Consider the following 13,608-nt stretch of genomic DNA (forward strand, 5'->3'; position numbering starts at 1 on the left):
TACATTACATACATTACAATTCCGCCCCTTTTAGATTAACAGTACCATAATAATCATTTAACAAGTAACATTTTTAATATACAATGTTATATGAAAATGGTCCATTCATATATTCAGTCTCTGGGGAGGCTTCCTGATTCTTTCTGGATAACGCCTTTCCCGAGTGTCTCGCTCTTGGTGCGGAGCCGATTCTAGCACCCTGTCTTCAGTTGATTTATCAGCTTCCAATGCTACTGTTTCTGGGGTAGATGCTACCTGTACGTTGGGTTCATCACCAGGTACGTATGCACGAGGCATGGGGTTGACTCGTTCCTGTGACTCTAGGATCTGGTCAGCATGGCGTCTCATGATGCTCTCCCCAACGTCCACTGTGTACATTCGTGGCCCCTGCCATGTGCATATTGTTCCTGGTTGCCATTTCTCTGTTCGGTAGTCGCGGGCCAAGATTGGTTGCCCTACATTGAAGCTCCTTGTCGGCTTCTCATTGATGTGCTGGAATTGCTTACTCTCAACATCTCTTCGTACATTTGGTCTGAGCAAATCCAGATGAGATCTCAACCTTCGGTTAAAGAACATCATGGCCGGGGCCTGGTTGGTGACTGCATGTGTCGCATTTCTGTAGGCTAACAGGAAATTGTCCACCTTATGCTGCAGTGGAATGTCGTCATCGCACATGGCATTTACTGCTTTTTTAAAGGTTTGTACGAACCTCTCAGCCAATTCATTTGTGGCTGGATGATACGGGGCGGATGTGTAATGCCTTACCCCATTCCTTTTCATAAATCTTCGAAAATCTTCGGACACAAACTGTGGTCCGTTATCAGAGCAAATCTGCTCTGGCAAGCCGTTCCTGGCAAAAATGGTCCGTAGGACTGCAATAGTTTTCTCCGTGATGGTGGAGGACATTTTGATCACCTCAGGCCATTTCGAGTGCGCATCCACGGCTATAAAAAACATTGAGTCCATGAATGGACCAGCAAAATCAATATGCACCCGTTGCCATGGAGATGAGGGCCACTCCCATGGGAGTAGAGGGGCATGTGGTGGTGCATTTTGGACCTTCTGGCATCCTGAGCAGCTCTTTGTCAGGTCCTCGATTTGCTGATCGATCCCCGGCCACCACACATAAGCCCTAGCAAGGCTTTTCATTTTCACCCCTCCCAGATGACCTTAGTGATGCTCATTGAGCACTCTCTCCCTTAACTTGGGTGGAATTACCACTCGGGATCCACACATCAAGGTCCCCTGGCATACTGACAGCTGTTCTCTTCTGGATGAGAATGCTGGCAACAGGGAGTCGCCATGTGCTGGCCATCCCTTCACCGTCAAATCATATACCCGAGACAGTGTCGGGTCATTTCGGGTCGCCTTCTCTATACCAGCGTTAGTTACTGGCAAGCATTCAATTATAGTCAAATGAAATATTTCGACAGGATCCACTGCTGGTGCTTCCTCCACAGTAGGCAGTGGCAGGCGTGATAGCCCATCAGCATTTCCATGCTGTTTCGTGCCCTTATACTCGATTTCATATTGGTGTGCCCCTAGAAAAAGGGACCATCTTTGTAGCCGTTGCGCAGTCATTACCGGAACGCGCTTCTTTGGATTAAAGATGGAGACAAGTGGTTGGTGGTCAGTCAGCAAGGTGAACTTCTGCCCGTGCCGATAGTGATTGAACTTTTTCACTCCCCACACTAGGCTGAGGGGCTCCCTGTCAATCTGGGCGTAGTTACACTCGGCTGAGGTTAGTGACCGAGACGCAAAGGCTACTGGCCTCTCCGAGCCGTCCGGGAATTTGTGCGACAGCACCGCTCCAATGCCATAGGGTGATGCATCACACGCCAACCGAATTGGTAGTGCTGGGTTGAAATGAGCCAACACCTCTTTTGATGTGATCAATGCTTTGCTCTTCTAGAAAGCTCGTTTACATTCGTCACTCCACTTCCATGGTACCCCCGTTTGCAGTAGGGTGTTCAGTGGGTGTAGTACGGTAGTCAAATTCGGCAAGAACTTATGGTCGTAGTTCACCAGCCTGAGGAACGACCTCAGTTGTGACACATTTTCCGGTGCTGGAGCCTTGACTACTGCCTCAATCTTTTCAGGGGACTTATGTAACCCCTCTTTATCAATAACGTGGCCACAATACGAGATCTGCTTCTGGAAAAATTCGCATTTGTGGCGATTAGCTCGGCGCCCATATTCCTTCAATCTCGTGAGCACCTGCTCCAGGTTGGCGAGGTGATCACTGTCATTTTCGCCCGTGACCAGGATGTCGTCCAAATAACACTGGGCCCCTGGAATCCCTTGCAGGACTTGTTCCATTGCCCTTTGCCAAATAGCCGGAGCCGATGCTACCTCGAACACCAGCCGGTTGTATTGGTAGAGACCTTTATGAGTGTTGATCGTGAGGTACTGTTTCGAGGCTTCTTCTACATCCATTTGCAGGTACACCTCGGCCAGATCAATCTTAGTGAAGCATTTCCCTCCAGATAGCGAGGCGAAAATATCTTCAATCCGCGGAAGCGGATATTGTACAGTGTGAAGGACTGGGTTCACTGTCACCTTAAAGTCCCCACAGATGCGAACCTTCTTTGGTTCCCCAGGCGTATTACTCAATGACCTCTTCATTACAGGAACGATGGGTGTAGCCCACTCGCTCCAGTCCACTTTGGACATTACTCCTGAATGTTCCAAACCTTCCAGCTCTGCTTCGACGGCTGGGCGGATCGCATAAGGTACCGGTCTGGCCTTAAAAAACTTTGGGCTTGCATTTTCCTCTATTTTGATCGTTGCGGTTATGCCTTTTAGTGTTCCGAGCCCCTGCTGGAACACTTCTTGTGTGTCAGTTAGCATTTTTGACAGTCGTCCAGGTGTGACGTCGCCATCCTTTTTGGCATCTGCAGTCAGTGCTTGTATGGAATGCCAATCTAGCTGTATCTTCCGGATCCATTCACGTCCTAGTAGTGGTGGTCCTCCATCTGGCAATACATATAGGTGCATTTTTGGTGTTTCCTTGCCGTTATATATAACGTTCACCCTTATTTTTCCTTTGGGGTAGACTTTTTGCCCCCTGTACGTCTTCAAGACAATCTTTGTATCTCCCAAGGGTATATCTGTGATGTGCCTTCAATAACCACAAAACTAGAAGTTATAGACTTTAACAAGTTGGCTGTTAATCACTAAGATCAGAGCTAACATCTCAACACACTGACTGGCTCGCAGGAATGAGTCATACAGATCCTGGGATCTTTATGTAAGAGAAGTCAGGGGCGGAGCCAAGAGCCAAGACCTGGAACCTTCCAGGTTAGTCAGAAAAGAGGAAGTGAAACTATACACCGTGTGGAGGAGGGTAATATACATGAGTGCAAAACGAATACAGGCAAGAACGAATACAGGCAAGACAAACAGATTTCATTACATTCACCCCTTCTTTAGATTTAGTCCATCGGGGTGATGTTTCTTAAAAGTTGGTATAAGTGAGTCTGTCAGGAGGTTTTGCGGTTCTCAGTGATCGGCGCAAAGCCGGTTGGGGTGCCTCTAGGGGAGTGGATTCTGGTTCCTCCGCTGTCCGGGCCGCCGCAGTGTCTTCCAGGTTATCTGCAGTGTCCTCCAGGTTAAAGTTGGGTATTGATACCTCTGGGCGTCCTGTCTCTTTTTGGTGTAGGTCTTCCTCGGGTAGTCTCTCATCGTTCTCTCCGCTCCCCGAGGGAGCGAGGTCTTTTATGGAAACAGTGTCCTCTTGCCCGTCAGAGTATTCGATATAGGCGTACTGAGGGTTTGCATGGAGGAGCTGTACCTTTTCCACAAGGGGGTCCATTTTATGGCCTCTCACGTGCTTCCACAATAGCACTGTCCCCGGAGACGTCAGCCACGCGGGTAGAGATATGCCCGAGGTCGATTTCCGGGGGAAAACGAACATCTTTTCGTGAGGGGTAGCATTAGTGGCTGTACATAACAGAGACCTTATGGAGTGGAGCACGTCTGGGAGGACTTCCTGCCAGCGGGAGGTCGGAAGGCCTTTTGACTTTAAGGCTAACGTGACAGCCTTCCAAACAGTAGCATTCTCCGTTTCCACTTGCCCATTACCCCGGGGGTTGTAGCTAGTGGTTCTGCTAGTGGCTATCCCCTTTGAGAGCAAGAACTGGCGCAGTTCGTCACTCATAAATGACGTCCCCCTATCGCTGTGTATGTAGTTCGGCATGCCAAACATGCAGAATAGATTACCAAGACACTTGATGACCATGGCACTGGTCATGTCTGGGCAGGGAATGGCGAAGGGGAAGCGGGAATATTCATCGATGATTTTGAGGAAGTATACGTTACGGTCGGCAGAGGGAAGGGGTCCCTTGAAGTCCAGACTTAGGCGCTCGAATGGCCGTGTGGCTTTGATAAGGTGTGCACGGTCAGGCCTGTAGAAACGAGGCTTGCATTCCGCACAGATGCGGCAGGCTCTGGTCATTGCCCTGACCTCCTCGATGGAGTGGGGCAGATTGCGGGACTTTATAAAATGGTATAGTCGGGTGACGCCTGGGTGACAGAGGTCGTTGTGGAGACCCTGTAATTTGTCCGTTTGAATGCTGGCACACATTCCCCGCGATAGGGCGTCTGGGGGTTCATTAAGGGCTCCCGGCCTGTACATAATATCATAGTCGAACGTGGATAGTTCGATCCTCCACCTGAGTATTTTGTCATTCTTGATTTTCCCCCTTTGTTTGTTATTAAACATGAAAGCCACCGACCGCTGGTCGGTGAGCAGGGTGAAACGTTTGCCGGCTAGGTAGTGTCTCCAGTGCCGCACTGCCTCCACTATAGCCTGTGCCTCCTTCTCGACAGAAGAGTGCCTGATTTCAGGTCCCTGAAGGGTTCGGGAGAAGAAGGCCACAGGTCTCCCAGCCTGATTGAGGGTCGCAGCTAAAGCAAAGTCTGACGCATCGCTTTCGACTTGAAAGGGAATGCTTTCGTCCACTGCACACAGTGCAGCCCTTTCAATGTCCTGTTTGATACTGGTGAAAGCCTCCCGAGCTTCAGCTGATAGTGGGAAGGACGTCGATTTAATGAGCGGTCGGGCCTTATCAGAGTAATTGGGCACCCATTGGGCATAATACGAAAAAAATCCCAGGCACCTTTTTAAAGTTTTGGGATTGTGTGGCAGGGGCAGTTCCTTTAGGGGGCGTAATCGGTCAGGGTCCGGTCCAATTACCCCATCTTCCACCACACAGCCGAGGATACAGAGACGGGTTGTGTTGAAGACACATTTGTCTTCGTTGTAGGTTAGATTCAGCTTTAGGGCAGTTTTTAAAAATCTCGCAAGATTTAGATCGTGGTCTTGCTGGTTGTGCCCGCAGATAGTGACATTGTCCAGATAGGGGTAGGTAGCTTGTAGTTTATTCTCGTCAACCATGCGGTCCATCTCACGTTGGAAGGCCGAGACCCCATTTGTTACCCCGAAGGGCACTCTGAGAAAATGGTAGAGGCGTCCGTTCGCCTCAAAGGCGGTGTATGGGCGGTCCTCCGTTCTGATGGGGAGCTGGTGATACGCGGATTTGAGGTCGATAGTCGAGAAGACTCGGTATTGCGCGATCTGGTTGACCATTTCTGATATGCGGGGTAAAGGGTAGGCGTCCAGCTGGGTATAAATATTAACAGTCTGGCTGTAGTCAATTACCATCCATTTCTTTTTGCTATTTTTAACTATGACTACTTGGGCACGCCACGGACTGGTACTGCATTCAATAATGCCTTCCCGCAGGAGTCTGTACACTTCCGCCTTGATAAAGTGTCTGTCTTCCAGACTGTACCGTCTACTTTTGGTCGCTATGGGCCTACAGTTCGGAGCGAGATTAGCGAATAAAGAGGGTGGGCTGATTTTTAAGGTTGATAGGCCACAGACTGTGAGTGGCGGCTGGGACCCGCCATATGCTAGCGTGACACTTTCGTGGTGGCACTGGAAGTCCAGGCCCAAGATTACATTAACACAGAGTTCTGGCATCACGAGGAGATTAAAATCCTTGTAGTCCGTGCCTTTTACAGTCAGTGTTACCACACAGTAGCCCAAAATGTCCGAAGTGTGGGGCTTAGCAGCCATAGCAATTCTGCTCTGTGTAGGTGTTACCGTTAATGAGTGCTGCCGTACCAGGCTAGGGTGGATAAAACTCTCGGTACTCCCACAGTCAATTAAACATTTCGTTAAATTCCCGTTTACTTGTATGTCCATCATGGATTTTGTCAACGGGTGTGGCCTGGATTGATCCACCGTGATCGAAGCCACTGTTGGGCCCTGGGCGGCCGTTGAGTCGGGAAAAGATGGCGGATCCCAAGATGGTGGCCCGCACGGCACGCATGAGGCGGTGACGGAGTTGGAAATCGGATTCCCCCTGCAGACTTTGCTAAAATGCCCCTTTTTCTTACATTTGAAGCATGTAGCGTCCTTCGCTGGGCATCGTTGTCTGGGGTGCTTGGCCTGGCCGCAGAAGTAGCATTTCGGGCCTCGAGACATTGCCACTGTAGTAGGACTCCTGGGTGAACTTCTGTGTGGGGACTCCGGCGGTGTAGAGCTGGTCTGAGACCTGGATGGGGAAGATGGCTGATTCCAAGATGGCGGCCCGCTCAGCGTGCACGAGGCGGTGAGGGCCGCATGGCCGGAAGAATAAGAGTCAGAGTTTTTCTGGGCCACGTCCAGCGATCGCGCAGTGGCCACTGCCTTTTTTAAGTCCAGGACCTCCTTCTCCAGCAGTCTCTGCCGGATATAATTCGATTTGAGGCCCGTGATGAAGGAATCGCGGACCAATTCGTCAGAGTACACGTTGGCCGTCACGGCCTTGCAGTTACAGTCCCGGACCAATTCCTTTAGGCCCTGTAAGAAATCGTCCATTGATTCCTCAGGTCGCTGCCTGCGTGTAGCCAGCAGATGTCTGGCGTACACTTCATTTACTGGCCTCTGGTATTGGGTCTTCAGGATAGTGATGGCCTCCGTATAAGAGGTGGCGTCCCGGATGAACGAATAAATCCGATGATTAACGCGAGTAGTCAGTAGACTCAGTTTATCTACCTCGCTAGCGGATGAGGCCCTCGCGAAGAGTTTGAAGCATTTGAGCCAGTGTCCAAATTGATTTGATGCTTCAGCAGAATGTGGATCCAAGTCCAGACGCTCTGGTTTTAGGAGTCGATCCATCCTAGTATTCTTTAGTGATTAAAATTGACGGGCCTTCAATAAACACAAAACTAGAAGTTATAGACTTTAACAAGTTGGCTGTTAATCACTAAGATCAGAGCTAACATCTCAACACACTGACTGGCTCGCAGGAATGAGTCATACAGATCCTGGGATCTTTATGTAAGAGAAGTCAGGGGCGGAGCCAAGAGCCAAGACCTGGAACCTTCCAGGTTAGTCAGGAAAGAGGAAGTGAAACTATACACTGTGTGGGGGAGGGTAATATACATGAGTGTAAAACAAATACAGGCAAGAACGAATACAGGCAAGACAAACAGATTTCATTACAATCTGAGAATAGCCGCTTGTAGTCCCTTCGGTTTATGACTGTTAGGGCTGATCCTGTGTCCAATTCCATTTTCACTTGGACTCCTGCTATCTTGAGCGTGACCCAGATAGTTTGGTGATCCTCCATTTTGATCACATTATGTAGTTTCAGACAACCCAGCTCCTTGCTTCCAGAGTCTGTATCACTTTTCTGTTCGTCTGAACTACTCTCCGTCACCTTATGTACCTTGTTGTACTTCTCCTGTGGAGATTTCTTGCTGCTGGTTTTCTTTCCCGACCAGCAGACTCTTGCTATGTGTCCTACTTTTCCACACTGTCTGCACACTTTGTCCTTGAATCAGCAATCATTATGGTCGTGTGTTGTTCTGCCGCAGCGATAGCACTTCACTGTTCCATATGACATTTCATTTGTGCCATATTCTTGCGGTCTGCATTGTATCTCTGCAGCTCCCCGTGCTGCTGCTTCGTGTGATACTGCAATGCTGAAAGTCTTGTCCAGCGTAAGATCCTTTTCTGATAGAAGCCGTTTCTGGGTTACTTCACTTTGAAGCCCACACACAAACTTGTCCCTTAAAGTATCTGCTAGTCCCGTTCCAAACTGGCAGTGTTTCGATAGCTTGCGCAGTTCCGTTAAATACGCAGCATTACTTTCATCTTCATGCTGGTTCCTTTTGTGAAACTTAAATCTTTCTGCTATCAGCAGCAGTGTGGGGTTTAAGTGGTCCTGTAGGATTGACACTATAAGAACATAAGAACATAAGAAATAGGAGCAGGAGTAGGCCAATCGGCCCCTCGAGCCTGCTCCACCATTCAATAAGATCATGGCTGATCTGATCCTAACCTCAAATCTTCTATCACTGTGCATCCACCCGAACCCATGTGATCTCCCGGGAGAGGCGAAAAACCAGATAAAGACCCAATGGCCAATTTGGGAGAAAGAAATCTGGGAAATTCCTCTCCGACCCATCTAGGTGATCGAAATTCTTCCAGGAGATCACTCTGTCCCTATATTTTCTACAGTACATACCTTCTGTAAAGGCGATATCCAACCCAGCCAGGAACAGGAATAAAACCATCTCCTGAAATCTAACACAGAATTAGAACACAGTAGGAGCAGAACCAGGCTACACGGCCCCTGGGCCCACTCCACTGCCCACAGGGCCATGACCATTCCGAACCTAGACTCATGTCCAATTTCCTGCCCGCTCCCCGTAACCCTTAATTCCCTTTACTTCTAGGAAACTATCTATTTCTGTTTTAAATTTATTTAATGATGTAGCTTCCACAGCTTTCTGGGGCAGCAAATTCCACAAACCTACCACCCTCTGAGTGAAGAAGTTTCTCCTCATCTCAGTTTTGAAAGAGCAGCCCCTTATTTTAAGATCATGCCCCCTAGTTCTAGTTTCACCCATCATTGGGAACATCCTCACCGCATCCACCCGATCAAGCCCCTTCACAATCTTATATGTTTCAATAAGATCGCCTCTCATTCTTCTGAACTCCAATGAGTAGAGTCCCAATCTACTCAACCTCTCCTCATATTACCACCCCCTCATCCCCGGGATTAACCGAGTGAACCTTCTTTGTACTGACTCGAGAGCAAGTATGTCTTTTCTTAAGTATGGACACCAAAACTGTATGCAGTATTCCAGGTGCGGTCTCACCAATACCTTGTACAACTGCAGCAATACTTCCCTGTTTTTATATTCCATCCCCCTAGCAATAAAAGCCAACATTCCATTGGCCTTCTTGATCACTTGCTGCACCTGCATACTAACTTTTTGAGTTTTGTGCACCAGGACCCCCAGATCCCTTTGTACTACAGTACTTTCCAGTTTCTTGCCATTAAGATAATAACTTGCTCTATGATTTTTCCTGCCAAAGTGCATAACCTCACACTTTCCAGTATTGTATTCCATCTGCCAAATCTCTGCCCACTTACTTAGCCTGTCTATGTCCCTTTGCAGGTTTTTTATGTCCTCCTCACTCACTACTTTCCGTCCCATCTTTGTATCATCTGCAAACTTTGATATGTTACACTCGGTCCCCTCCTCCAAATCATTAATATAGATTGTAAAGAGTTGGGGACCCAGCACTGACCTCTGCGGAACACCACTAGTTACTGGTTGCTATTTTGAGAAGGAACCATTTTTGTCCCAAGTCTCTGCTTTCTGTTAGAGAGCCAATCCTCCACCCACGCCAGAATATTACCCCCAATCCCGTGATTTTTTATCTTGAGCAATAATCTTTTGTGTGGCACCTTGTCAAATGCCTTTTGGAAGTCTAAATACACTACTTCCACTGGTTCCCCTTTATCCACCCTGTATGTTACTTCCTCAAAAAACTCCAGCAAATTTGTCAAACATGACTTTCCCTTCATGAAACCATGCTGAGTTTGTCCTATTAAATTATGTTTATCCAAATGTCCTGTTACTGTCTCCTTAATAATGGACTCTAACATTTTACCAACCACAGATGTTAGGCTAACAGGTCTATAGTTTCCAGCCTTCTGCCTACTACCCTTTTTAAATAATGGTGTTACATTAGCAGTTTTCCAATCTGCCGGGACCTTTGCTGAGTCCAGTGAGTTTTGGAAAATTATTACCAATGCATCCACAATCCCTACCGCTACTTCCCTCAAGACCCGAGGATGCAAGCCATCAGGTCCAGGGGATTTATCTGCCTTGAGTCCCAATATTTTACCAAGTACCACTTCCTTAGTGATTTTAATCGTATTTAGTTCCTCCCTCCCTGGAGCCCCGTTTGTCCAGTGTTACGATATTCTTAGTGTCCTCTACTGTAAAGACTGATACAAAATAATTGTTCAGTGTTTTTGCCATCTCCATGTTTCCCACCATTAATTTCCCGGCCTCATCCTTTAATGGACCAACATTTACTTTAGCCACCTTTTTTCTTTTTATATAACTATAGAAACTTTTACTGTCTGTTTTTATATTTTTTGCTAATTTACTTTCATAATCTATCTTCCCTTTCTTAATCAATCTTTTATTTATTTTTTGCTGTCTTTTAAAGACTTCCCAATCTTCCATCCTCCCACTAGATTTGGCTACCTTATATGCCCTTGTTTTTAGTCGGATACTATCCTTACTTACTTTACTTAGCCACGGATGGCTATCTTTTATTTTACACCCTTTTTTCCTCAGTGGAATATATATTTTTTGTAAGTTGTAAAATAACTCCTTAAATGTACACCACTGATCATGTACCGCCTTACCCTTTAATCTATTTTCCCAGTCCATTCTAATCAATTCCGCTCTCATACCTTCATAGTCTCCTTTATTCAAGCTCAGCACGCTTGTTTGAGATCCAACCTTCACACCCTCTAATTGAATATGGAACTCAACCATGTTATGGTCACTCATTCCAAGGGGATCCTTTACTAGGACATTTTTAATTAATCCTGTCTCATTACACAGGACCAAATCTAAGGTTGCTTGCCCCCTGGTCGGTTCAGTTACATACTGCTCAAGAAACCCATCCCTAATACACTCAATGAACTCATCCTCAAGGCTGCTCTGCCCAATTTGATTTGTCCAGTTAATATGATAATTAAAATCCCCCATAATTATAGCTGTTCCCTTATTACAAGCCTCAACTATTTCCTGATTAATACTCCGTCCAACAGAGTTGCAACTGTTCGGAGGCCTATAGACTACACCCACTAGTGTTTTTTTCCCCTTATTATTCCTTATCTCCACCCAAACTGTTTCACTATCCTGCTCCTTCGACCCAATATCATTTCTCTGTATTTTAGTGATTCCTTCCTTTATTAACATAGCCACCCCACCTCCTCTCCCTTCCTGCCTGTCCTTCCTGATTGTTAAATAACCTGGTATGTTTAATTCCCAGTCATGGTCACCCTGCAGCCATGTTTCTGTAATGGCCACAAGATCATACCCATATATCGTTATTTGTGCCGTTAACTCATTCATTTTGTTACGAATGCTACGTGCATTCAGATAAAGAACTTTCAAATATGTTTTGTAACACTTAGTTCCTGTTTTTTCCCTTTTTAGTACTTTGCTTTTTGCTCCATACCTTCTGTCCCTTCCTGACACATTCTGTTTTTTAATTCCCCCACTGCTACCTAAGTCTATGACCTTCTCTGTTGTCATTTCTATTATTTGCTCTCTCGAAACCTCCCCCCCACTAATTAGTTTAAAGCCCTCTCTACAGCCTTAGTTATATGATTCGCCAGGACTCTAGTCCCAGCACTGGCCAAGTGGAGTCCGTCCCAACGGAACAGCTCCCTCCTGTCCCAGTATTGGTGCCAGTGTCCCAAGAAGCAAAACCCATTTCTCCCACACCAGTCTTTGTGCCACGCATTTAACTCTTTAATTTTATTTATCCTAGCCATATTCGCTCGTGGCTCAGGTAATAACCCAGAGATTATTACCCTTGAGGTTCTGTTTTTTAATTTGACCCCTAGCTGCTCATACTCCTTTAACAGAACCGTCTTCCTTGTCCTATCTACGTCATTTGTACCAACATGGACCACGACAACTGTATCCTCCCCCTCCCACTCCAAGTTTCTTTCCAGCCCAGAAGAGATGTCCTTAACCCTCGCACCGGGGTTTTCAAAATCCTTTTCTACTGGCTTCTCTGGGGTTACTAGGTTTCGTAGTAAGCCATACGTTTTTGCACCCATTGAATTCAACAATACCAGCGTTTTCTTGTCATCTGGCACTTCATTCGCCTTGCAGTATACTTCTATGCGTTCGACATATGTCGTCCAATTTTCGACTGCATTGTCGAACGCTGTGATACTGCCACTCTTCGGCATTTTTGGGTGTGGTTAGACTGGCTTAAAATGGTGTCTCCCGCGCTTTCCTTTCTTCGCTGCTGCGGCTTAAAATGGCGTCTCCCGTGCTTTCCTTTCTTCCCCGCTGCTGCTTAAAATGGCATCTCCCGCGCTGCTGCCAACGCCGCTCTTGGCGGTCCTCGTGGCAAATGGCGATGCCCTGTGTGTTTCGTGCGCTGCTCCTGCGCTGCTGCCAATGCCGCTCTCTGCGGTCCTCGTGGCAATGGCAGCGCCTCGCATTTTCCTGCGCACCTCTCTCCCCCGTTGACGCTTCTCGGCCCTTGAACACCGGCTGCGCTCTGCTCTCTCTCGTCTCTCTCCCCGTTGACGCCGCTCGGTCCTGAACACCGGCTGCGCCCTGTGTGCCCTGCCCTCTCTCTCTCCCCTGTCGACGCTGCTCGGCCTTTTTCTGTGCCGCTCGGTCGGGCTCTAGCCGCCGCTGTCCGGGAAGGGTCTGCGCAGTACCTGTTAGCCCATTTCGCTGGACCACCGTGACTGGAAAGCCAAGCCTGGCTCTCGATAGCCTCCCCTGCGATGCTCAAATCTCTGCTGGATGACTGGGCGGTTGCCCGTGGTCGACGCCCGTGCTTCTGGACTCGACCTCCTTCCACTGTTCTCCAGGAGTGAATCCCTGGGAGGTGATGCAGAGTTGCAGGTAGGTTCGAATCTGCGTCGTCGCCAATGTTATATCCGTGTATCTTAATGTTGTGTCCTTCAATAATCAGACAACAAACTACAGGGAACGATTCAGCAGGTGTTAACTGAATGAGGGTTACTCTAGAACTAACTATACGGATCACTACTCAGGGTTTATATACAGGTGTGGTCACTGCCGGTACTACAGTATACAGGAGCTGTAAAAAGTAGTTCTCTCCCTTAAGGTATATATATACATTACACCAATCCTCAGGATTGTTGCTTTTTCTGGCCAATTTATATGCCCTCTCCTTGAACCTTATGCTATCCCTAATTTCCCTTGTTAGCCACGGTTGGGTCACCTTTTTTGTTTTATTTTTATGCCAAACTGGGATAAACAAATTCTGTAGTTCATCCATTCGGTCTTCGACATACTTGCTCTCGAGGCAGTACAAAGAAGTTTTACTTGGTTAATCCCGGGGATGAGGGGTGGACATATGAGGAGAGGTTGAGTAGATTGGGACTCTACTCATTGGAGTTCAGAAGAATGAAAGGCGATCTTATTGAAACATATAAGATTGTGAAGGGGCTTGATCGGGTGGATGCGGTAAGGATGTTCCCAATGATGGGTGAAACTAGAACTAGGGGGCATAAT

Source organism: Somniosus microcephalus, chromosome 9, assembly GCF_052327205.1.
Source record: "Somniosus microcephalus isolate GS21.2 chromosome 9, FLI_Smic_1.0, whole genome shotgun sequence".
NCBI classification, from domain to species: domain Eukaryota; kingdom Metazoa; phylum Chordata; class Chondrichthyes; order Squaliformes; family Somniosidae; genus Somniosus; species Somniosus microcephalus.